Here is a 17,045-nt window from a genome sequence, read left to right as displayed (position 1 = left end):
TCAGCTTTCCTGCTCCTCTGATGCTGCCTGACCTGCTGTGTTTCTCCAGCTCCACACTGTGTTATATCTAAAACAGATAGAATTGTTTAAGACAAAATTTATAAAGCCATGTTCTTCTATGGAGGACGTAAAGCTATTAATGAATATTATTGCAAAATATTTCTTTAAAGTAAAATTTTATTCAAAATTCAAGGTATCAGAAGTAACTGAAAAGGTTGATTGTAATTCTTTGTACCAATTTCTTTTCTGAAGAGTGTAATGATCAGTATTTTTTGCTTTTGCAATCATCACCTGGGAGGAGAACAGTTTGAATGCCCACGCATCATTCTCTCTGCAATGATTTTGTGACAGAATGATACATTTGAAATGAACTGCATCATTGCACCGATCAGCTTTATCCCTTTTTAAAAAATGAGACTCTCTTGTTTAAACATTAAATATAACTGTCAGATGACTCATAAGGAACAGTGTAATCACTGCAATCATGAATACTCAAAAGAAGAGCAGTAGTGTAGCTAGCATCTTGTATAATTCCTAGACTGCTCTTCTCTCTCTCTCTCCTCCCTTTCCTCAGAAGTGTTATTCTTCAGCCAGGAGGATGGGGAGGTAACCTAATCCTGTTAATTACCCCTCTGTTTGGAGCAGAGAAATAACAGACAGTAAAAGCTGGATAAACTCAGCAGATCTTGCAGCATTTATGGGGCAACAAAAAGAGTTAACATTTCGAGCCTGATATGATTCTTCCTCAGAATGCTGCCAGATCTGTCTATCATCCATAAACCTGTGTTTGTTTAGCATTTTCTGTTTTTACTTCAGACTGCTAGTATCTTCAATCTGCCAATGGGAAAGCAGCTGGATGCCTTTGACTCCAACATTCTTTACTAACATCGCTATTTTCTAACTTTTAAGATTACAAAACAAATGCTGCTGACAGTCCGAAACAACAAGAACTAGCTAATTTTAACTGCCTGGCTTCATTTTAGTAAGGCTGACATATAAGCCAGTCAATTTCATTGGTGGCAGTTGCCTTCTACCTACTTAGAACATTTTCAGCCAAAAATTTAGACCACCATTTAAAGAGCAAACTCATCTCTTATAAAGAGAACACATTTATCCAGTATTACAACTGCATTCAGCTTATTCCTATTCAATAGTTGGGAGACAAATGGAAAGTGGCATAATGTTGACACCAGATTTTGAGATGCTTCCCTGGAGGTGCTGCTGGCAGTGGTGAGGACCAGAAGGCAATTACATTCTTGCACCCATTAGCAAGAAGATCTCCGACAACCTGATCAAAGCCTGGCTGGAGGTGCAGAGGAAGTTTGGACGATCAATGCATTTATATTTGGGGGATATCGGACTGGCCCTCCTTGACACTGTTTTGCCACAGCTCAGCACTTTTGCCCATCAGGGAGTCTATTCTGTCAGTCTACCTCTATTAATTCCAAGCCACTCAGAATAACAGCATTTTGTATTATAACAAAGTTGGGAAATCCCTACTTTACTAATTAATGAAGACCAATTAAAATGTTACAGTATGATTAACTGTATACTTGTTTAATTTTATTGTTACATTGCATCTTGTATAGACCTTGTTTGTTGTAATATGATCAAACAAAAATTTGCTGAGAAGGGCACTTGATGGGGAACTGTAGTTTGGACATAAGACCTAGGAGCACAAGTAGGTCATTCAGCTACCGAGTCTGCTTCACCATTCAGTAAAATCACGGTTGATCTGATAATCCTCCACTTTCCTCTCTTTACCCAATAACCCTCAATTCCCTTTCTGATTAAAAATCTGTTGATCTCAGCTTTGAGCATATTTAATGACCCAGTCTCAACAGCCCTCTGGTAGAGGATTCAATAGATTTAAAACTATCCACGAGACAAAATTCCTCTCGTCTGTCTCAAATTATAGATTATAGAATCCTACAGTTTGGAAACAGGCCTTTCGGCCCAACAAATCCACACTGACCCGGACAGAATCCCACCCAGACCCATCCCCCTAATTTACATATCCCTGAACACACTACGGGCAATTTAGCATGGCCAATCCACCTAACCTACACATCTTTTGACTGTGCGGCCCTTCATTCTGAGGTTATGCCCTGCTGAACCTGTGTGCTAGCTATTTGTGATTCATGGACATGGACTCCCAAATTCCCATATTCTGTAGCTTTTTGCAGTCTTTCTCCATTTCAATAACGTTCAGTTCCTCTATTGTCCCTGCCAAAATACATAACCTCACATTTCACCACATTATACTCCATCTGCCAAGATATTGCCCACTCAAACTGACTATATCCCTCTGCAGATTCTGTTATTCTCATCACTTAGCTGCCCACTTATTTTTGTGTCATCCGCAAACATGGCTTTAGTATATTCATTTCCCAGAATATTATTAATATATATTGTAAATAACTGTGGCTCAGCACTAATCTCTGAGGTGCATCACTCGTTACAGGGTATAATCCTGAAAATGCCCCCCTTTGTCCCACTCTGTATCTTCTCTTAGTTATCCAATCCTCTATATGCTAATGTATGACCTCTAACACCTCTAACATGAATACACAATAATATGTATTCATATTATTAAGCAGCCTAATGTGTGTTACCTTATCAAATGTCTTCTGAAAATCCAAATATATGCAACTGGATGGGTCTTAATTGACCAAAGATTTTGAATTCCCTAAGGTTTTGAAAGGAACTAAAAGGTTTAAAGCTAAACTATAGCATTAATTCAGCAAAGTATGAAAATATGAAGACTTCTGAGTGAAAAATAGAAGATGAATTCTAGCAAAATTACACAGCCACAGATAGAAAACAGAAAACAATAGTGCATCGAATCTTGGGTAAGACATCCGAGTGCCAAGGTCAACATGTTCTTCTTGTTTGATTCTGGAATATTTACCAGCTGACAGGATTTTAAGCATGGGAAGTCAGAGATCCTGACTCTGACCTTTGATTTGGGCAGGCAGATGGGTACAGTATATCTTTCAGAATTGGACTGTTTGAATAGTAGTGAGGTAATAACTGTGTTAGATCGATCTCCATACATTTCTTTACTGCCAAAACCTAAGAAAGAATTCCTTGGAACTACAGAAAAGTCACAGCACAGAAAGAGACCACTTAGCCTACTGTGTTTATGCCCACTCTAATCGCATGTAGCAGCCCCTGGACAATAGCCTTGCAGATTACAGCACTCCAGGTTTCTCTTAAGTGAGAAAGAGTTTCTGCCTCCACTATGAAACTGGGTAGTGAATTTCAGACATTTCTGGGTGGAGAAAAGTCCTCATATCCGCTCTAATGTATTTAACCATCACTTTAAATCTATGTCCTTGGTAAATGACCTCTGCACTAGGGAAAATGGGTTTTTACATCTTATTTAGGGTCTTCACTATTCTATATATGTCAATTAAGCCATACCACAGTCTCCTCTGCTGTAAGGAAACCAACCCTAGACTATCCAATTTTCCCTCAAGCTACAATTTTCAACCTTTGACTATATTCTTTAAATCTCCTTCGTACTCTCTCCAAAACAATTGGGTCCTTCCTGTAACATGGTGACCAGAACAATTTGCAAAACTCCAGTGCAAACTAGCCAGCGTTTTATACAGTTCCAGAACTACATCCTTGCTTTTGTATTTTATATCTCATTCATTAAAGGAAAGAATTCTGAATGCTTTCTTTAGCATGTTATCTATTTGTCCTGCTATCTTCAAGAACCACTCCAAAGTGTCTCACTTCCTCTAACCCTCTCAAATACCCTCTCTGTGTATTTCTAAAGCACAGAATCTGTCGAGTTACATGTGTCGCATTAACTGAAGTGACAGAGGCATGGGGATGACCAGGGAATAATTATGTGTAGATTGCACTTTTGCCCACAATATATTGATAATGTAGGTACATTTTGATACTACTGCTCAGACTTTAACAATGCATCAAGTAAGGGCAGGAGTTAACTGAAGCAGCATCATTTCAGAAAGCTGATCATGAGCTGGAGGACTGTCCATTTCACCCGATTTTCTCAGCCGGGGAATAAATCATGGTTGGAGGGAGTCAATCTTCACCTGGAGTATCTACTCTCCTGCCAAATTGGAATAAAGGGAATACTTTTAATGATACAAGTTCACTCGGATCCAAATGATGTCTGATTTCATTACCTCACCCCCTTCAAATTACAACAGATAAGGGGACACAAAACTGGTCACAGTATTCCATTTGTGATCTCGTGCCTCAGCAAGACATCCCCTATTTTTATATTCCACTACATTTGAAATAAATGCCAACATTCCATTTGCATTTCCTATTACTTGCAGGGGTCCTCGCAGTTGGTGTGACCATGAAGCATTCTGAGAAGGAGCAGAGAATACGTCCTGACTTGCATGAGTGGGCGAAGGGCAACACCAGCACCAGCACCAAAAGTGACATCACAGAGAAGCTGTGACTGGTAAGGGAGTTACATTAGGGACTAACCTTAAATAGTAGTAGAAGAAAAAACAACTGCGTATGCTGGAAATCAGAAACAAAAACAAAAACAAAATTTGTTGGAAAAACTCAGCGGGTCTCACAGCATCTGTAGAGAGCAATCAGAGTTAATTAGAGGGCGGCACGGTGGCTCAGTGGATGCCTCACAGCACCAGGGAGCCGAGTTCGATTCCCCCTCGGGCAACTGTCTGTGTGGAGTTTGCACATTCTCCCCGTGTCTGCGTGGGTTTCCTCCAGGTGCTCCGGTATCCTCCCACAGTCCAAAAATATGCAGGCCAGGTGGATTGGCCATGCTAAATTGCCCATAGTGTTCAGGGATCTGTAGATTAGGCAAATGGATCTGGATGGGATGCTCTGAGGGTCGGTGTGGACTTGTTGGGCTGTAGGGATTCTATGATCTATGAACATTTTGGGTCCACTGACCCTTCTTCAGAACTCTTCATAGTAATAAATATTAGTAGATTCAGAAAGGAGTACAATAATTTAGGGACTGTCTGAGAATAATTTTTTGAACAGATGAGTTAAATCCAATTAATTCCATTAAAACTGGCGGTACTGGTGATATGTTGTTCTTGCGTGATGTAGGAACTGGTGGATTCCATTGCAGGCCATCATGACATCAGCAGTGTCTGCAGCTTGAGGAACTTCAGCTCAGAGTTGATGAGCTGGAATCTGAGCTTCAGACCCTGCGGGATATCAGGAGGGAGAAAGTTATCTTCATGCTGTGTTCCAAACAGTCACACCTTATAGCTTAAATATTTCAAATTTGGACACTGGTCAGGAACAGTAACAACAGGTGAGGTAGAGGGATCCTGAACATATCACTAGAGGAGCCTCAGATCTTGACCTTGTCCAACAGGTATGAGGTACTTGCTCCTTGTATGGATGAGGAAAGAACCTGCCTGGAGGATGGTCCATAAAGCCATTCAAGCCGGGGAGGAGCACAAGAAGTGATAGTGACAGGGGATTTTATAATTACGGGGACGGATAGCATCCTTTGTGCGCAGGATCAAGAGTTCCACATAGTGTGTTGCCTACCTGGTGCCAAGGTAAAAGACATCTCGAATTGGCTTGAAAGGATACCGGAGAGGGAAGGACAGGATCAAGTTGTTGTGGTCCATACTGGTACCAACAATATAGGCTAGAGGTCCTCTTTGATGAATTTTTTTTAAAAAAATTATTCATGGGATATGGGCTATGCTGGCGAGGCTAGCATTTACTGCCTATCCCCAACTGCCCAGGAGGAAAGGTAAGAGTGGGTCTGGAGTCGCATGTAGGCCAGACCAGGTAAGGATGGCAGTTTCCTTCCCTAAAGGACATTGAGAAAATGCATCTGGTTTACCAACAACCGACAATGGATTCTTGGTCATCATTCGGCTCTTAATTCCAGATTTTTTTATATAGAATTCAAATTCCACAATCTGCCATGGCAGGATTTGAACTCGGGTCCCCAGAACATTACCTGGGTCTCTGGATTAATAGTCCAGCAATAATACCACTGGAAATAGGAACAAAATTTTTAAAAATGGACGTCAAAGATTGTAATGTCTGTATTATTACTTGAACCGTGTGTAAATTGACAAAGAAATGAGGAGGGAAGTAAACACGTGTCTAAAGGAGTGGTATGGGAAATAAGGTTTCCATTTTTTGAGCCTTTGGCATCAGAAATGAGACAGGAAGAAGCTGAACTGTTACAACACACTCCACCTGAATCGAGCTGGGAGCAGGATCCTAGCAAAAAGGCTAAATAGGGTCAATCTAAAGACTTTAAAGTGGTTAAAGTGGGGAGTGGTCAGGAGAATTTATTAACTACAACAAGTAATAGAACAGAGTGCGTTGAAAAGGTCAAGAATCTTCAGGTACAGCAGATAAAAAGAAAGCCATGAGAAGGGCGTGGTCAACACAGGATTTGAGTTTGCTATACTTAAATGCGTACAGTATACAAAACAAGGTAAATGAGCTTTTAATGCAGTTTTAAATTGGTGGGTATGACGTTGTGGGTATCTCAGGGGGTACCAGCTGCAAGGGGATTAAGGCTGGGAACTAAATATCCAAGGAAAGGCATCCTATCGAAAGGACAGGCAGCTGGGCAGAGAGGACGTGGCTTCCTTGTTAGTAAGAAAGAAAATTAAATTAATAGATAGAAGTGATGTAGAGTCAGAAGGTGCAGAATCCGTGTGGGTAGAGTTGAGGAACCGCAAAGGAAAAAAGACCCTGATGGGAGTTAGGTAAGGCTTCCCAGCAGTAGTCAGGATGTGGGGCAGAAAATTTCCAGGAAATGGAAAAGGCATGTAAGGAAGGTATTATTACAATAACCATGTAGACTTCAATATACAGGTGGGCTGGGAAATCAGGTTGATAGTGGATGCCTGGAAAAGGAATTTGTGGAACAGTGACAAGACGTTTTTTTGGAGCAGCTTGTGGTACAGCATACTAGAGAAGATGCAATTTTGGAATTGGTGATTTGCAGACTTGATCAGAGACCTTAAGAAGGAACCCATAGGAGGCAATGACCATAATATGATAGAATTCACCCTACAGTTTGAGAGGGTTAAGCTGGAATCAGATGTAACAGTATTACAATTGACCAATTGGTAACTGAAGACATGAGGGAGGGGCTGGCCAGAATTGATTGGAAGGAGAACTTAGCAAGAAAGATGGTGGAGCAGCAACGGCAGGAGTTTCTGTGGGTAATTCGGGAGGCACAGAAGAAATTCAACCCAACGAAGAAGAATCATACTAAAGGGAGGACGAGGCAGCCATGGCTGACAAGGGAAGTCAGCGACAGAATAAAAGCAAAAGATAAAGCAGACAATGTGATGAAGATATGTGGGAAGCCAGAGAATTCAGAAGCCTTTTAAAAATCAGCACAGGACAACTAAAAAAACAATAAGTAGGGAGAAGATGAAATAATGAGTGTAAGCTAGCTAGTAATATAAAAGAAGATTACAAGATTTTTTTTGATGCATAAAAGATAAAAGAGAGACAACAATAGACACTGGGCTGCTGCAAAAGGAGGCTGAAGATGTAGGAATGGGGAACAAAGAAATGGCAGAGAAATTGAATCAGTAGTTTGCATCTGTCTTCACAGTGGAAGACATCAGCAGCTACCAGAGCTTCAAGAGAGTTGGAAGCAGAAGTGAGTGTAGGACGGCACAGTGACTCTGGTTAGCACTGCTTCCTCGTAGCAATAGGGACCTGGGTTCTACTCCACACTCAGGTAAGCATCTGTGTGGAGTTTGCACATTCTCCACCTGTCTGTGTAGGTTTCTTCTGCATGTTCCAGTTTCCTCTCGCAGTCCAAAGACGTGCAGGTTAGGTGGATTGGCCATGCTAAACTGCCCATAGTGTCCAGGGATGTGCAGGCTAGGTGGATTAGCCATGGAAAATGTGGGGTTACAGGGGTAGGGTTGGGAGGTGGCTGTGGGTGGGATGCTCTTCTGATGGTCGGTATGGACTCAATAGGCCAAATGGTTTGCATCCACACTGCAGGGATTCTAAATTGTATTTTTTTGCAATTTATGCAAGAGGACTCCCAAATCCCTCTGTGTTGTACCTTTCTGTAGTCTCTTTCCATTTAAATTATATTCAGCTGCTCTGTTCTTCCCCAAAGTGCATATCTTCTAACTTTCCTACGAGGACCACTCAGCTCCTAGTCTCTTTATAGCCTCAGTTGAAACATGAGCAAATGAGCCAAATTCAAGAAATGAGGTGAGAGTGATAGCCCTTGACATCAAAGTTACATTTGACTGAGTTTAGCATTGAGGATCCCTAGTAAAATTGAAGTTAATGAGAACAGAGAGAAAACTCTAGTTTGGTTTGATCTTATCTGGCACAAAGGAAATGATGTGGCTGTTAGAGGTCAGTAATCTTGGCTCCCACTCCATCAACATCCTGAGTGTTAATTCAGGCTGACATCTAAATGACGGTGCATGTTGGTGAGGAGATGCCAAGTATTTGCCCACTCTCTTAACCTGCCTATATCTCTCTGCAGACTCTGTGTCACCCTCACCACTTGCCGTCCTCCCTATTTTTATGTCATCTGCAAACTTGGCTGCAGTGCATTCAGTTTTCTCAACCAACTTATATTGCCACTTAAGTTAAATCCTGAAAATGCATCCTCATTCTAACTTTGTATTCTATTAGTTACCCAATCTTCTATCCATGCTAATATCCCATATCTGACACTATTCAAAAGGATCATGGCTGATCCAATTCCTCATTTCCACTTTCCTGTGTTCTTCCCATAAGCCTACATTCCCCAACTGATCAAGAATCATATTTATCTATTTGATATGTTTTATACATTTAAGGAAGCTCTTACTATCCGTCTTGATATTACTTGCAAGTTTACCCTCATAGTTCAATAACTATGCAACTTTTAAATCTTAATCCATCAGCATCTCCTCACCAACATGCACCGTCATTTAGATGTCAGCCTGAATCAACACTCAGGACGTTGATGGAGTGGGAGCCAAGATTACTGACCTCTAACAGCCACATCATTTCCTTTGTGCCAGACAAGATCAAACCAAACTACAGTTTTCTCTCTGTTCTCATTAACTTCAATTTTACGAGGGATCCTCAATGCTAAACTCAGTCAAATGTAACTTTGATGTCAAGGGCTATCACTCTCACCTCATTTCTTGAATTTGGCTCATTTGCTCATGTTTCAACTGAGGCTATAAAGAGACTAGGAGCTGAGTGGTCCTCGTAGGATGCAAACTGGGCACCAGTGACTGACAGAGCAATAGCTGACCAGATTGGATTTGTCCTGTTTTGTGTGTGCAGGACACGTTTGGGCAATTTTCCATATTGTCAGGTAAATGCCAGGGTTGTAGCTGCATTGGAACAGCTTGGTTAGGACACTGCAATTTCTGCAGCACTAATCTTCAATATTATTGTTGTAACGTTGTCAGGGCCCAACTGTTGTAGCATCCAGCCATTTCTTGATATTATGTGGGTTCCAACTGGCTGAAGACTGGCATTTGTGATGCTAGGGAACTTTGAAAGAGGCTGGGATGTATCATCCACTCGTCACTTCTGGTTGAAGATTTGCAAATGTTTCAGCCTTATATTTTGCATTAAAGGGCTGGGCTCCCCTTTTGTTGAGGATGGGGATACCTATAGAGGCTACTCCCCCAGTGAGTTTAATTTCTTTTCATTCCTTCACAGGATATAGGTATTGCTGGCTAAGCCAGCATTTATTGGCCAACCCTAATTGCCCAGAGGGCAGTTAAGAGTCAACCATGTCACATCTAGGCTAGGCCAGACCAGGCAAGGTCAACAACTTGCCTCCCTAAAAAGGACATTAGTGAACTGGATGAGATTTGCCAATAATTAAAAATAGTCATATGAAAAACAATTTCACCAATCAGAAGCTCAATAATTAGAAAACTGAAGAAAATACTTCCCCACCGCCATTAAAGTTTTAGGAACACAGGATATTTACCTGACAAAAACTAGATTATTGAAGGTTTTAGACATACCAAATAGCCATTTGGTTCGTAATTCTGGAAATCCTTAAGATAAATGGTCAAATATTCTGAGAATACAATAACTCTTATGCTAAAATGCCCAAAGGATTGAACAAATCCGATTGCAGTAGCAAATTGTTCAACACAGGAGTAATTTTCAGTTACCAGACTACAGTTATAACACTCTTACTTTATATGATTGTGTGCCCTCTCCCATATCTCCCACATGGTGGATATTAAAAATCACTGCAAGTGTCTAGCATAAGCACACATTATACAGACTCAACTTCACAAAGTAGCTGAAATTTGTCACAGTAGACAGTGGTTTGGCAACCATACTATGGTTGCTATGGTGATGCTTGTGCCTCATCTTCACAAGCCAGTCTCTTATTCATTAAATGGAGATTCAGTTTCCTCAATTTTGTGTGATTGTGTGACAGTTGGATACAAATGAAAAGGCTGTGATTAATGTTCAGAATGGTCCAAGTTTTCATTGTTTCAACATGTCTTTCACTTCTTTCTCAACAATCAAATTAGAAACCATGACAAGAATCATTCTGCCCAATGGAGTTTCTATCATTCCCAGATTGCACATGTCTGTGTGTGGGTGTATGGCACAAACACATGTAAATTCTGCCTTACAAGTGTAATGGAAGGCAGTCAATGGTCCACTCAAATATTCACATACATGCTTTCTAATACATATAGACACGAGAGATTCCTCTATATTGTTACATGGTTGTCAAGATCAGAGTGTGAGGATTTGTGCTGTATCCTCAAGAACTGTCACATGGACAGATACAAGCAGTCGGAAGTCTAGCACTTCCTGGTCACTGAGGTCACACAACAAACTTGAGATAAAGTTTATTTGCTAAAGGGAAGATAAGGCAGTTTTGATTCCTTCTGACAAGAGACTGGCCTAGGCTTCCACAAGTGCATTGCCTTTGGCTTTAGTGCACAATGGCATCTCACCAGGCAAGCTAGTCAGCCGGACAAGTAAGATTACAGCTTTCTTTTCAAAGATTTCATGGTTAGCAGATAAAATAAATCTTTTCAACATTACAAATGCTTTTCCATTCTAAAGCTCACAAAGGGAAATTAGTCTTAGAAGCTCCTTACTCACACATTAAGCAGAGTGTCATATAAAAAACACTTAAACAAATTGCACAGTTCGCGACCAACTATCTCCGCAACAAGACAGAGACTTATGTAATGGTTCTACCCAAATAGGAATTTTAAAAAATGGAATAATGGTACAGTCCTTTCAGAATTTTCCACTGTAACTAATCTTACATTTCTACTGTTTGAGTTGTCTGCCAAATATGAAAGGAATGCAGCCATTCTAAAAGTTTACAATAGGTTACAGGTATATATTCACTTGCCACATGTTCATAGATATGGCAGGAAGGCAGAATGAACAAAGCAAACACCAGAAAGGAACAGAATTCAATTTCCAGGCTGAGAGAGAAAGAGAGACTAGGCCTTAGAATAACGAAGCTGAATTGATTTGATTTCCAGAAGGATTATTTTATGAATTATTCAAATTTTTTGTGTGTATACAAAACAGTTTATCTGAACTGCTTATTATCTGAATGGTGACAGATTGGAAAATGAGGAACTTCAACAAGACCTGGGTATTCAGTTCTGAAAGCATATAGGTGCAGCAGACACTGAAGGCAGCAAATGGTTTGTTGGCCTTCACAGCACCAGGAACTGGGTACAGGAACAGGGATATCTTGCTGCAATTGTACAGGGCCTTGTGAGACTACGCGTGGAGGTTTTGTGTAGTTTTGGCCTTCTTATCGGAGGAAGGATGTTATGACTATGGAGGGAGCTCAGCATAGCTTTTCACCAAACTAATTCCAGGGATGGTATGACTGACAAATGAAGAGAAACTGGATTGTTTAGGATTATATTCATTGGCGTTTATAATACTATGGGAGAATCTCAAAAGAACCTATAAAATTCTAACAGAACCAGACAGGTAAATACAGAAACGGTGTTGCTGATGTGTGGAGAGTCCAGAGCCAGGGGTCACAAAGACTTGGGGTAGGCCTTTTAGGACTGAGATGAGGAGAAATTTAAACTGAAAGAACTGTGGATGCTATAAATTAGGAACAAAAACAAAGTTGCTGGAAAAGCTCAGCAAGTCTGGCAGCATCTGTGAAGGAAAAAACAGAGTTAACGTTTCGGGTCCGGTGACCCTTCCTCAGAACATTTCTTCACCTAAACAGTGGTGAACCTCTGGAATTCTCTGCCACAGAAAGCAGTTCATGTCAAAACAATGAATCTTCTCCAGAAGGCATTCACTCTTAAGGCTAAAGAGATCAAATATATTGGGAGGAAAGTGGGAACAGGGATTGAGCTGGATGATCAGCCATGATCATTTTGAATAGCGGAGCAAGCTTGAAGAGCCAAATGGCCCACACCTCCTCTTATTTTCTATAGTTCTACGTTAAACTCTTGAAACTGAGGGAATTGAGAAAACTACCCTAAAAAAAATTTCAAAAGTCCTTGCAGATGAAATTTGCTGCATTCCCTTTCTCTTCTCTGCTTCTTAATTGAGAATTTACATTCTACCTGGTTTTGTTTGTTCGTGGGTTCCTGGCATGTTCAGCTGCTTTTTCATCTTCGATAGATCTGAGTTCCAATCAGATGTCACACACAGAATGATATAGAAGCGAAAGGATGCCTTTCAGCCCACTGTGCTTCTGACAGCTTTCCAAGGAAGCAAATCTTAAACCGCAGCCGCAATCTGAATGGACACAATTTCTCCTGCAAAGTTTTCTTACCAATTATTGATTTTGAAAGTTATCATACTTCCTTCCTACACACTTTCAGGTAGTTCATTGTGTATCTTGACTTGCTGCATAAAAATTTCCCTTAACCTCCCATCTGCTTGTCCAGCCAATTCACTATCAAGACAGCTCTATAAAATTCATATTTTGTCTTCTCTGCCCCACTGGAGAAATACCTCAGCATCTCTAGTTTCTCACAGAATTGCAGTCTGGTATTCCTGAAACAATTCTGAAACGCCACCTCTGCAATCGCTCTCAAGGTGTAACTTACTCCCCAAAGTGTGGTGTCCAGATTTAGATAAAACATTCCAACTGAGGCCTAACCAGTCTTTAATAAAGGAGTTTTTGCAGGATACAGGGTGGGGGGAGGTGTTGTCTAGGTAGCTATGTGAGTCTGTGGGTTTATAGTAAATGTTGGTCCGTAAACTGTCGCCGGAAATGGAAACAGAGAGGTCAAGAAAGGGGAAGGAGTGTCTGAGATAGACCAAGTGAATTTGAGGGCGGGGTAGAAGTTGTTAGCGAAGTCAATGAACTGCTCCAGTTCAGGCTGGGTGCAGGATGCAGCACCGACGCAGTAATCGATGTAACGGCAGAAGAGTTGGGCAACAGTACTGGTGTACGTACTGAAGAGGGGCTGTTTGACATAACTGAAAAAGAGGCAGGCGTGGTTGGAGCCCTTGCGAGTACCCATGGCAACCTCCTAGATTTGGAGAAAGTGGCAAGAATTGAAGGAAAAATTATTGAGGGTGAGAACTAGTTCAGCGAGGCGGAGGAGGGTATTAGTGGGGGTGTACTGGATCGGTCTGGATCTGTTGGAGAGGAAAAAACCATGGGCCTGTAGGCCATCCTTGTGGGATATGGATGTGTATAGGGATTGCACGTCCATAATAAAGATGAAGTGCCGGGGGCCAGGGAACTGGAGTTTCCAAAGGGGTGGAGGGTGTGGTTTGTGACCCGAATGTAGGTGGGGAGTGCCTGAACCAAGGGGGAGAGAATGGAGTTGAGGTAGGAAGAGATGAGTTCAGTGGGGTAGGAGCATGTGGAGACGATGGTTCGGTTGGGATAGTTGGGCTTGTGGATCTTGGGGAGCAGGTAGAACCAGGCAGTGCAGGGCTTGCAAACTATTAGGCTGGAAGTGGTGGAGGGGAGCTCACTGGAAGGGGTGAGGTCATGGACAGTGTGGGAGACGGTGGTTTGATGGGCCATGGTGGGGTTGTGGTCAAGGGGAGGTAGGACGTGGTGTCGGAGAGTTGGTATTCGGCCTCATTGGGTTTGATAATGAAACGAGGATCGGTGCTGCATCCTGCGCCCAGGCTGAAGTGGAGCAGTTCTTCGACTTCACTAACAACTTCCACCCTGCCTTCAAATTCACTTGGTCTATCTCAGACACCTCCCTACCCTTTCTTGACCTCTCTGTTTCCATTTCTGGCGACAGTTTACGGACTGACATTTACTATAAACCCACAACTACCTAGACTACATCTCCTCCTTGCCCCGTATCCTGCAAAAATTCCATCCTGTTTTCCTAATTCCTCCATCTCTGTGGCATCTGCTCTGACGAGATGTTGCACTCCCAAGCATCCCAAATGTTCTCCTTTTTCAAACAACGTTCTTCCCCCCTCCACCATCATCCAGACAGCCCTCCATCACGCCTCTTCCATTCTCTGCTCCACAGCCCTAAACCACCCACAACCCCCTTCCAAACATAATAAAGATAGGGACCTCTCATTCTCACTTTCCACCCCAACAGCCTCCACATCCAACATATCATCCTCAAACACTTCTGCCAACTCCAAGTAGACCCCACCACCCAGAACATCTTCCACTCCCATTCCTCTCTGCCTTCCGCAAGGACCATTCCCTTCACCACTCCTTAGTTCGCAACGCTCTCCCCACCAAGCACTCCAATCCCCCGGTACCTTCCCCTGTAATCATAAAAGATGCAACACCTCACTACACACCACCTCCCTCACCTCCGCCCAAGGCCCTAAACAGTCCTTCCAGGTGAGACAGGACCTTACCTGCATTTCCTCTGACCTAGTCTTCTACATCCGGTACTCCCAATGTGGTCTTCTCTACATCGGTGAGACCAAATGTAGACTAGGTGACCATTTCGACAAGCATCTTCGTCTGGCTCAAGCCAGCCTAACTTCCCAGTCACCGCCCACTTCAACTATTCACCCTCCGATTTCTCCATCCTCGACCTCCTGTAGCGTCGCAGCCATTCAGAATGCAAGTTTGAGGAGCAACACCTTATCTTCCACTTGGGCACACTACAGCCTGGAGGACTCAATATTCAGTTCTCTAATTTTACATAACCTTACCACCCACACTGCCCAGCTCCCTTTCCAGCCCTGCCTCCTCCCTTCCATTCCACCTACTGACGCTCCCTTCCAGCTACCAACTGGATTCATCCCTCCCATCGACCAACCAGGTCATATCTACTACCTGTGTCTATCTATCACGAACATTCCGTTACCCTGGTCCCACCACCACCCCCCACCCCCTTATCTGCAGCTCCCCCATCCCCACATCCAGTCCTGAAGAAGGGCAATACCCGAAACAGTGGCTTTGCCTTTCCTCCAGATGCTGCCTGGCTTGCTGCGTTCTTCCAGCCTCCTGTTTGTCTACCTTGGATTCCAGCATCTGCAGTTTTTTTTAGTCTCTAACTGAGCTTCTTCAGTGTAATTGAAAGTGTACCCATCCAAGTATCTACTGTGCTCTGTATATCAAATCCAGCTCATTAATATGTATCAAAAAGAGTAAATGTCTGAATACCATCTCCTGGAGGATTTCCTCCAATGTGTCAAACAACCCTTCAAAATTGCTTTTAACTGATTTTAGGTAACAAGTCTATTATGAGACCTTTCACCAAATGCTCCAGTTTATCATAGACTCATAGAATTCCTGTAGGGCAGAAAGAGTGCATTCAGCCCATCAAGTTACCACCGACCCCCCCACAAACAGCATCCAACCCAAACCCAGACCCGGCACCCCCACAATTTCCCCTATCTAATCTATATTACCCTGGACACTTCATGCAATTCAGAACGGCCAATCCACTGAAACCGCACACTGTGGGAAGAAACCGAAGCACCTGGTGGAAACCGACGCAGAGAGAACGTGCAGATTCCATGCACACCCCAGCACCCAAGACTGGAATTGAACCGAGGTCCCTGGCACTGTCAGGCAGCAGTGCTAACCACTGAGCCATTGTGCTGCCCTTAATGTTTGTGATAAATAACATTATTTATTAAAAATTCTTACTAAATTATGAGATCAAATGAATACATTTTCTAACACTTCATCCAACAGCGTCGTGCTAATATTAGAAGGCACACTTGGCAAATTTTTACTGAATGTCAAAGTTAAATTCTAACACTCATGAATAGGCAAATTTTACACATGCTTCTCACTTACAGTCCTCCTACGCAGCTCACTTGGTTAGGTTTAATACAGCTGACATGGACACGCACTGTCATGAACGTCACGGAGTTTAATCAAATGCTGTCACTGTTTTAATATTCATAACAGATTGATTCAACATAAAGTCAAGCAAACAGATCATCCAAAATGAGAACACATAGGTGTTTGAAAATTAGACATCTTCACAAATTATTAAAATTGAAAAGCTTTTAACCCCTCTTCTTAATTTCACAACGGAAAGGATGATGAATTCAAAACTAAGTATGTAGATGGATAGCTCAGATCAGAGTTAATGGTTTGTAAGCATGATGCCCTGACACACTGAGTATCTTACCTTACTGTGCCTTGAATGAAATGAGTCACTAACTGAATAACAAGAGGGGGAAAGACTATTTCAAAAGTCACCCAGAGACACTTTTACATGGAACGTGGAGGAGGACCAACAACAAAGTGATACCGTTCAGCTGCAGTCAGTTTCAGTGGAACAGAAGAACGCCAAACTGTTATTCCCTTAAAGGAGGAAACACTTTCATACCCAGACACTTAGTGACCACTCACTGGTTGAACAGAAATTCAACACACCGTGTACCACATAACATTGAATAAAATTTCAGTCCCATGTTTGACACTGAGGCACAATATCTACACCTCGTAAGCTGACTTCCTTGCAATAAAGGCTGACTTTGTGATCCGCAACTGTTAATTTTAAGACAGCACATTATAATTGGTTATACTTAGTAGCCCTAAGGCTACTAAGGGACCCCTACAGTTTAGGCAGCCGGAAACAAAACAACTAACATTCATTCTGCACATTTAATGCAATAACACATCCGAAGATGCTTTCACAGGAGTATTA

At 42.1% G+C, this 17,045-nt stretch overlaps 1 protein-coding gene across 4 annotated transcripts in view; it reads right to left on the bottom strand.

Moving 5' to 3' along the window:
• Positions 1-17,045, bottom strand: part of LOC109930437 (frizzled-6) — a 45,680-nt gene that overhangs the window by 26,595 nt on the left and 2,040 nt on the right. The window lies entirely within an intron of this gene.

This window comes from Rhincodon typus, chromosome 4 (genome assembly GCF_021869965.1).
Source record: "Rhincodon typus isolate 14 chromosome 4, sRhiTyp1.1, whole genome shotgun sequence".
NCBI classification, from domain to species: domain Eukaryota; kingdom Metazoa; phylum Chordata; class Chondrichthyes; order Orectolobiformes; family Rhincodontidae; genus Rhincodon; species Rhincodon typus.
This window is presented reverse-complemented; position numbering and strand designations above follow the sequence as displayed.